This window comes from Canis aureus, chromosome 18 (genome assembly GCF_053574225.1).
Source record: "Canis aureus isolate CA01 chromosome 18, VMU_Caureus_v.1.0, whole genome shotgun sequence".
NCBI lineage: Eukaryota > Metazoa > Chordata > Mammalia > Carnivora > Canidae > Canis > Canis aureus.
This window is the reverse complement of record NC_135628.1, coordinates 55,965,222-55,974,913: the sequence shown is the minus strand read 5'-3', so window position 1 is coordinate 55,974,913 and position 9,692 is coordinate 55,965,222. Positions and strand designations below refer to the sequence as shown.

At 47.7% G+C, this 9,692-nt stretch overlaps 1 long non-coding RNA gene across 1 annotated transcript; it reads right to left on the bottom strand.

Annotated features, from left to right (window-relative positions):
• Window positions 1–3,841: 3,841 nt before the first annotated feature.
• Window positions 3,842–9,257, bottom strand: LOC144288381 (uncharacterized). The gene is made up of 3 exons (XR_013356319.1): window positions 9,163–9,257; window positions 8,754–8,875; window positions 3,842–5,273 (listed from the first exon to the last, which is right to left on the bottom strand). It is a non-coding gene; the product is annotated as an uncharacterized LOC144288381 (long non-coding RNA).
• Window positions 9,258–9,692: the final 435 nt, after the last annotated feature.

The window sequence follows — 9,692 nt, the reverse complement described above, 5'->3', positions numbered from 1 at the left end:
AGGCCCAGCCAAAGCCCGTGCCCACATTAGCTTAGCATGGATTACCATATAAATTGGATTTTACTGCCATTTCCAGTTTTCCCTTCCTAATTTACCTCTTCAACTTCCCTCTGCCCTAGTGAACCTTTCTCTGGCAAGTCTTCTGTTTCTAGGGGAAGAGAAATCCTCTGTCTGGACTCCAGGTCCTCCGGGTCTGCCCCACCCATCAGAAATGTTCTTTTCTCACCCATCTGATCCAAAATGGTGCCGCCTCTGGGCCTACTGACGCCTCTGAGTCAGCCACATCTGTCATTCTCGATGCCTTTGTATTTTCTACAGGACACCTGCTGTCCGTTTTGGTGTTGCCAACCTTGCCAGCTTGGAGAGTCTTCTTGACACAAACCATAGAGGTTTGGGTGCTTTGCCCTACACGGACTCAAGATCCTTCCATTTAGGAGTGATCCATGGGCAGAATTTTTGCCACTCTTGCCGCCTTGGTCTCTCCAGCACCAAACCGTCTCACTGCAGCAACTAGCTATGAACCATCCCCACCGTAAGAAAAGGAAACTGGCTCTGAGTTGCAAATCGTGATTGGAAACTGGCATCGAAAGGAAAATAAGCAAGAAATACAATATAATGAACGCAAGGCTCTGATGCCTCCTGTTCAAAGCTTTGTCTATCCCAGGCTGCCAGGGGCTTTTGTTTTTTTCACCAAAAGATGGAAAACTGTCTCTCAGACTAAGGCCCACAGTTGGACTCCCAGAACAAACAAGGAGAGGCCTGGCGCATCGCCCAGCACCTACCCCTTTCCGATTCCATCAGCTATAAGATACTGAATGCCAAGTCTGGAAGTCAGGGAGAATTTCCACAGAGCGAATTTCAGCCCTGATCAAAAGAATGTCGGGCTCTCGAACCACTAGCTTTTTATCTTGCTCACTATTTGACAGCCAAATCAATTCTTCCCTTTTTTTGCAACAGTTTTTGCTCCCACTCTGATCAGCTCACAGCTGGTAGAGAGAGATGTTTTCCTCCTAAAGCCACTTCCACACTCTTAATTCGTGTTTCTTAGAAAAAGGAGGAGAGGACCCTGATTGCTCGTGGCCATTCCATCTTGGCTTCAGGAGTCCTGCCGGTGTGGTCCCAGGGAAGCCACCGACAAAAAGATCTCTGGAAACCGACCAGTTAATACACTCTGTGAAGGATTCACCTTCAAACAAGTACAGGCAAAGAAAGGACTGGAAAGAAGCAATTCTAAGTGAGTGTTTAGCTTGTGCAAAGTCCTGGAGGAGGCAAATCACACATATCATAGGAATATCATTTATTCTCCTATCAGTTTACCACCTCTCTGTTGCCCCTCAACCTTCTGGCCATCCTGACCTGCCTCTGCTTATGCCCCCAGCCCTAGCCCCTTGCACACGCATCAGCTGAGAAATCCTGATCAAGATTCTCAGGTCTTCTGATGTCATCAGGAGAATAGGCAGATAGAACCAAAGAGGCTCAGAGAAACAGGAGGGTTTGGCCAGAAAGGCTAAGATCACATACTTAATAATTAACTTCAAAAGATAGGGAAACTGTGGAAAGTCCAAAGGTGTGTGGCTTGAGAGGGTCTGGAAGTCTGACACGTAGGCCCTGGAGAGGTACAAAAGAAAAGAAGGGGTAGTTGAAGAAGAGCTCTCAAGAGTGACTCTGAGTATGGGCTTGGGTTCTCTTTGATGTTCTTCAAAAGACCCAAGTAAAGTTTGGAATTCCTTTTAGATTGCCACTTGGCTAGTGTTGATCCGTACCTCTTTAAATGCAATTCTCTACAAAGACTGAGCTATGAGGGTTCACCAGATTTACTCGGGTTACTCATCAAGACTCATTTTTGGAACCTAAGGTACAAAATTCAACTGCACCTGAAATTACAAACTTTATCCTAGACTCAAAGCAAGAACAAAGAGCACAATTTCTCTCGGACAACTCAGCTACTGTAATCAACCTAAAGGTAGGCAGGTGGAGTATCAGCCAGAGGGGCAGAGCTGTTACCTTAAGTGGATCTAAATTCATCAGGCATGGACTTCCTCTTATTTTGACTGCTCAAAAACAATTCCAGTTTCTTAGGAAAGTCATTTTATTGGGATTGGGATAAAGATGAATGTTTCAGCTCTGTAAGGGATTTTTTTTTTATTTTCTTTCTTTCTTTTTTGTCCCCCCTTTGGTATCTTGATTCAGTGAGCTCACATAATGCTGCATGAAGCATCCTTTTCCAAACCTTCCACTCTTCTGCAAACTGCAATGCTGGCTTGCTCATCATCTCCTTGGTTTCTCTGACTGTGAGGTTGCAATAAATGAGCCATATGGGGCCTTAGGATTCATTTTGGTAGATACCTTTATCCCTTAATGAGACGAAAAAGCAGTTTTGTCTTTACCATCTACTGTTGGTAACTAATGCTTTAAAATAAAGTTGTGGCATCTGACTCATTTGAATCCAGTGAAGTTGAGATAATTGTGAATTCAAAACAATTCTAGCTATCATACGCAAAACAAAAAACAAAAGAAAACAACTTCTTTCTTACCTCAAATTGCCCTATCCTATTTTGTCCCAACAGTTTTTATAAAAATTGGTCACACATCATGCAAAGATGATACATTTTTGCGGTGAACATACTATACCCCAGTGACTAAATTCACCCACTAGCATTTTACCAGACTTGCATTATGGTTCTGTCCGTCTATCCATCCTCTATCCAATCCAACAACTCATTTTTTCTTAAGACTTTTATTTTCTTATTACTTTAAGTCATCTCAGCACCCAACATGGGGCTCAAACTCAGAACTATGAGATCAAGAGTGGCACGCTCCACCGATTCAGCCAGCCAGGTGCCTCCATCTCATTTCTTTTATTTTACCATTTATGTTTATTTTTTCTTGAAATATAATTGACATATAGTAATGTGTAGGTTTAAGGTGTACAGTACATTACTGCACTTATTTATTGCAATGTAATTACCACTGTGACATCAGCTAGCCATCTCTATCACTTCACATAATCATCATTTCTTTTCTGTAGTGAGAACAGATCTACCTTTTAGCAACTTTGAAGTCTATAATACAGTATTGTTGACTATAATCACTATGCTGTGCACTAAATCTCCAGGACCTGTTTATCTACTAGTTCCCAGTTTATACTCTTAAACACCACCTCCCCAACTCCTCCACCCCTGGTAGCCACCATTCTACTCTATGTTTTCATGAGTTCGGCTTTTTTTGATTCCACATATAAGTGATAGCCTATAGTACTTGTCTTTCTTTGTCTGCAAGGTCCGTCCCACTGTCACAAATGGCAGGATTTCCTTCCTTCCAGTGGCCAAATAATATCCATTGCATGCACACCCATATCTCCTTTATCTACCCAGTGATGGACACTTGGCTTGTTTCTGTATCTTGGCTATTGTAAAGAACGTGGCAATAAGCATGGAAACACAGACACCTCTTTGATATCCTTTGATATCCCGATATCATTTCCTTTGGATAAATACCCAGTGGTGGAATTCCTGGATCATATACTAATACTTTTATTTATTTATTTATTTATTTATTTATTTATTTATTTATTTATTTTTACTTTTCTGAGGAACTCCATGCTGTTTTCCACAGTGGCCAAACTAATGTACATTCCCACCAACAGCACCCAAAGGAGCTAAGAATGCTCAAGGGAGAAAGGATAGTCTCTTCAACAAGTGGTGACAGGAAAACGGGGTCACCACGCGCAGAAGAGTAAAATTGGGTCCGTATCTTATGCCATTCACAAAAATTAACCCGAAAGGAATGAAACACTTTAAACATAAGACCTGATGCTATAAATTTTATTTTGCATGGGGAACCACAGAATAAATTCTCAAAGTTCTCTTATTTTGGGTGCATTGTACACTTCAGGACAATTTTGTGTAAATAATTCAGCATGGGTGTCATTAACTAGATTTGAAGATTTTTTACAGATTTCTTTTGAGATAAACTTTACATACAACAAAATGCACAAATCTTAAGTGTACATTTGCTAAGTGCATGTATTTGCTGTGACTTAAATCCTTACCAATACAGGGAAGCATGTTGCTTTCACCCCAGAAAATTCTCTAATGTTTTGCTCCTCAATTCTCCCCTGCTCCCCAGAGCAACAACCTTTATGAAATTTTTTCTGCCATACATTAGCTTAGTCTGTTCTAGAACTTCATAGAAATGGAACCGTATGGCATACTCCATCCTATTTTACTTGCAAAGTAAACTAACCTCTAATCCCTTCCAGTATAGGGAATACTTGGGCATTTTTTTTCTTTGTGTGGTTTTAGTAAGTAAGGAGTTTGTTTTCTCCCCATAAAGCCCAGGGTTCTATGGGTCATTACTCTTCATGTTGGATGAATGCTACCCATAAGCTGAAGCAGTTTTAGCTCAACTGTCCAGAGCAGACAAGGCTGATGAAAACAGAGGATATCTGTGGATTAAATGAACTTTGTGGTGGGTTCCTGCAGCCCTTCACTCATTTGTAGGGAATGTTTCATGAGGCTTCATTACCATCTGGATCGTCCAGGGCTTCACGGGACTGCTCGGTCTGCAGTTTGCTCAAGGTTGGAAGTCAGAGTGTACATTTGGCATCGTACACACCCAGCCTGGGTCCTCATTTGCTTCATCCCTCTGACCCGGAGGACTGCAGGCATCATCATCTCTTGGGTACTTGGGTCCTGGAGTCAGAACTGCGAGGGCCCTGTGGAATTTGTGACTGGAGAAAAATGTCTTGTTTTTCTCATGTTCTCTATGGGAGGGAGCAGCCAGAGGAAGAAGCTGTCTGCATTGCCTGTGGTGTAAGACCACCCGCCGGCACAAAATAGGAAGCAGAGGGAAGTAAACAAACCAAATTTTGAAATGTACTCATCACTGCAATCTGTCCTCTGCACGCTCTTGCATCAAGAGATGGTGGGGACGCAACCAAGCGGAAGGTACTAATCAGCTGGCCCCATGACAGCATCACAGAGGGGAGGAGAGGCATCCAGACAGCAGTGGCGGGCCCTCCCAGCCTCAGTAGGGCAGGACGCTCTGCCTCCAGGGCAGAGGGCTAGTGGCTCTAGATAGCCACCCGGCTTCCCTGCACATAGAGGTTTTCCATCAGCCACCACTGCCTTGGAGGCCCCGTGCTGAACCCAGGGGTGGTGCAAATGGGAAATACAATGGTGGTACTGGTGGTGGTGTTAAGTGAGGATTCTTTTGAAGCTCCTATGCCTGTATCTCAGGGGTGTGTGAGACGGGGCACCAGCAGCAAAATTCTGCAGAACTCACCAAGAGAAGAGTAAATGTTAGTCCATGTGGTCAGTGGAATGGGGGAGGAAGAGGGGTCGCCTCCTCTTCAGATGAGTAATTGAAATCAGCTTAGTGTTTACAAACATTAAGACCCAGATCCTGCCTCCCTAGGGCCTCAGGTGCATTGACGGCTAGAGACAACTGTCCGAAGTTTCAGAGTTCTGGTCTGGACTTAATAAGATTGCGAATGGAGGTAATTAGAGACCAACTGATTATCAAGGATGAATTGAGAAGTGTCATGGGTTGGTGTACATTGAAGTTTGAGGACCATGCGTTCTGGAAGCACGAACCAGACTGGGAAATCCCCAGCTTCTCGAGATGGAGTGGTGACACTCAGAGACCTGCACACTCAGCCAGCGAGGGAAACAAATCTTCAGCCGTTGGCCACTGAGGAAGACCCATCATCAACTTCCCTGAGAGGCCCAGGGTCAGCTGGTGGGAAAATATGAAAGATTTTCTTCTGTGTCCTCCTATTAACTCCCAGCGTTGAGGCTTAGTTCACCTTGCATGCTTCACTCGAAAAATATACAATGACCTTGGGCCAGAAAGGACCCCGTACCTTGTACGAGAAAGGACCCTCTCCTTGGAGCTCATAACCTAACTCAGGGACAATGGTTTACTCCTGATCTACTTCCCTGTCAGCTGTATTTCTCCTTCCCTTTTGACACAAGAAAGGAAAGAGAAGGAGTTTGAATATTTAAAAACAAAGGCAAAGGAAGGAGAGAACAGAGTGAGTATGACTCTGCATCTACTGTTTGCGTGTATAATAAAAGCACACATGGTTACTACCTCAGGAACTTATTACCGAGTGTCAGGCTAAGAGACAAACTGGATGACTCAAAAGTTTCAGATGAGGCATTTGAGTTGGGGACCAAAGGGACTGTTCTGAGTTCCACTGGCAAATGCCACAGCTAAGAACTGACTCCAGCATTCCACAGTAGATACTGAAATTAAAGACACTCCAGAAGAAACTCTTGGGAATTGCCCATCATTATCCACCTCTTTACACCTGTGTTCACTGGAGTCCAGGTCTGGCTCCAGCTGTCCCCTGTCACACTCCTTCCCTTCCCCAGGCCTGTTGAGGACTCTCCTTCTTCACCAGGCCCAGGGAGAGTTTGGAGAGCTCCCCATACCTGTGCCTCCAGGTCATTCGTTTTATAGGTTATCTCCCGACTTCCTGCCTTCCGAGCCCCAGACCAGCTGTCCAGTTATCCTAGTGGAGTCTCACCCCAGTAGAGCCCAGAACCACCAATGCTTGGGTCAGCAGAGGGCACAGCCACATGCCTCAAGGGCCAGAGTCATGGGAGAATGGCCAAAGCAGGGCTCAGCCTCCACTGTGCCCACGGAGGGTCTGCTGCATCAGCTCAGCGAGTCCTAGATGACATGGGCAGGCTTGCCTCCCAGGATCCTCATGGCCTGTTGTGCTTGTACTGGTCACCCACCCCATCTATCTGTTTGTCTCCTGTCGCTATTTCATGCTCCCTGAATATTCACGGAGGCAGGGGTGACTCTAAGCGAGGTCCCCCTGCCCTTCCAGCAGCTGCAGTTCAAAGCACCTTTCCTTCCTTGACAATTTAAAGAGCAAAACTGTCATAACCCAAGTTTCTGTGCTCAGTGAAACAATGCCAATTACGTCTCCAGAGAGTCTGCATCTTTGGGGAGCCACTCACAAGAGGGCTAAGTCTCCAGGGCTGCAAACAAGGGGCCCTCATCTGGCGATGCCAAGGGACCAGCTCCAAAGAAGGGATGCTGGGAAAGATGATATCTCCTCTTGGACCTTTCTAGAAGCCTGGGCTGATGTAAAACTTCTTCTTCTTCCAGACAGCTGAACCCTTAACCAACCACTTCCTTTTTAACCACACACACACATGTACACACACAGACACACAAACACATGCACCACAGAAATGCACACATAGGCAATGCCACATGCACACACATGCACACATATATATGCATACACATGCACCACAGGCATGCACACAAATGCACGCATATACAGGCACACACATATACACCACAGGCATGCACATGTATGTGATGCCACATGCACACACATGCACTCACACACACCAATCTCCACTATCCTAGCAGGCCTGATTATCCCCAGTCACGCTTTGCCACCTGAAACAGTTCACAGTAAAACAGCTGTCCCCCAAAAAATGTAGAAAATAACATAATTCCTCAGTGCATGACCGTGTCTGAGTCGCACTGAATCTATCAGCTCATCCACATCAGGGTCATCTGCCTGATGGAGGACATACCTAAAGGCCCTGATGGTACTTTTCACTGGGGATCTCAAGGCCTGTGCAAGTCACCTCGTAATTATTCCAATGAAGCAAAAGGAATCCAATTCTAAAAAGAACATACCCCAAATCACACTAACTGGATTTAAAGGTGTGATTGGATTTTGTGGTGGGTGCTTTACTTCATGTAAGAACAGGTTTAAATTCCCTGAGTACACGGTGGCTCCCAGCTTCAGTGCAAGGGAAGTAAGCAAGGGTGCTGGGACGAGGGAGGGAGGCCGCCCTGGGACCCCGAGATGCCCTCGGAGGTCGCTCAGGTCTTTTGTCCTGCAGGTGAAGAAGGAAGCTCTTGGGAGCAAACAGTTTGGGGAACAATGGCAGCAAATCCAGAGGGACCCTCAGAAATAAGCTCTTCTGACCACCCCACCTACAGATAAGGACTCCTGAGCCCGAGAGGTGAGCACATGATGAAGGTTACGAGTCGGCTAGTGTAGGGGCTGACTTCCCACTTGGCCCTGTGTGTCCCACACCACACAGATGCGGCACAATGCAGCTCTGCCACAATAAAATACGTGTGACAGAGGCTTCCCTCGACATGACAAGTGGAAAACACAGATTAGTCCTTTCTCCAACCCTAGAACAATGGATAGGCTTCTCTGTTCTCCTCTGAACAGAGGGTCCTGACAGTCCACTTCTGTACATCCTCTAGGTCTCCAGAAAACCTGCCTCCGCAGCCAGCATAGCCAGTGGAATTGACCCACAAGGAAGTGGGGAAACAGTCCCTGACCACCTGGAATTAAGTCATCTATGCATTGGCCTTGCCCCGTCCCACACACCGCTAGGGCCACCATCCACTGCCCAACAGACTGTGCGCTCCTCAAGGGCAGCGACCGTGTAAACTCTGCTAGCTGCAGCACCCAATCTGGAGAGTTCCACACAATGCTTGATACAAATTAAATCAAACTGACTTGGATTAGCTGGTAAACAGAAGCTGGCTTTGCAGTGACTTGGACAGGTCACTGACAGGAGTGCTACCCGCCAGGGGAAGCACAGGCCTCTTGCCAAGCTCCAAGGCCAGAGAAACAGCCGAGAGAGCCGACTGGACAGCCAGGACGTGGCCTCCCTCCAGGAACGAGGGCAGTCTGGAGGGAACACCATCGAAAAGGCCCACAGGACTTTGGTGGACACCTCTCTACTCACATGTAGTTTAGAAGTTGCTGAATTTCCAAAACAGGGCAATAGCCTTGGAGGGTGACGTGGCCTGAGCCGAATAAATGCCAGGCCTGTGACAGGTCTTGAGGAAGTCCAAAAATCGAGAAATCCTAGGGAATGATGTGGTCAGGCTGGGCCCCTTTGGGGGAGGAAGCTGTTGGCTGGAGGAGGGACTTGGGCATGGAGGAGCCCCGTCCCCCTTCTCCTCCGGCCCCAGCAGCTGCTCCCCTGCCTCAGCAGCAGGGCCCCACTGAGCTCCAGACCCCAGGGCTCAGGGATGGAGCTGAGGAGACTCCCTGGGGCAGGCCAGAGGGGCCCCTCCCAACCCCAGGGAACTTGAGAATCCCAGCCAGCCTTCAGAAGACACCAGAGAGGTCTAGAAAGGCCCAGAGCCTACCTTCCTCCCTAGTGCCTTCTCCTGGATTGCTCTGACTCACAGCCACGCTCCGTCCTCTACACAGAGGAAGAACAGACAGGAAAACACGCCAGCCCTGCAGGGACGGAGCAAGAAGGTGGACAGGATGAAGCGAGCGCTCCTTCAGTAGAAGCAGCTCCACGGCAAGAGCTGCCCACTGCCTCCGAAGACCCAGACGGGGCCCTGGCACCAGAACCTTCTATCAGGGCCCTGCACTCCCACCCCCTCCTCCCTGGCCCACCTTGAAACGGAAGTCCGGGGCAGCAGAGGGGCAGGTGGCAGGCCAGAGGGCCAGGCGGGGGAAGGAGTCCCCAGAGCTGCCTTCCTGGGATGTGGCCACCACCTACCTGGTCGGCGGGCTCTGTGCACACCTGCCGGGCAGGGCTGGCAGCACCAGCTCACAAGGGCCCTCCCCGGGCCTAGGGCCTGACCAGCTACCCTTTCCCCAGGGCTCCCCAGGGCTCCCCAGGGCTCCCCAGGGCTCCCCAGGGCCCCCCAGGCCAGGGAACAGC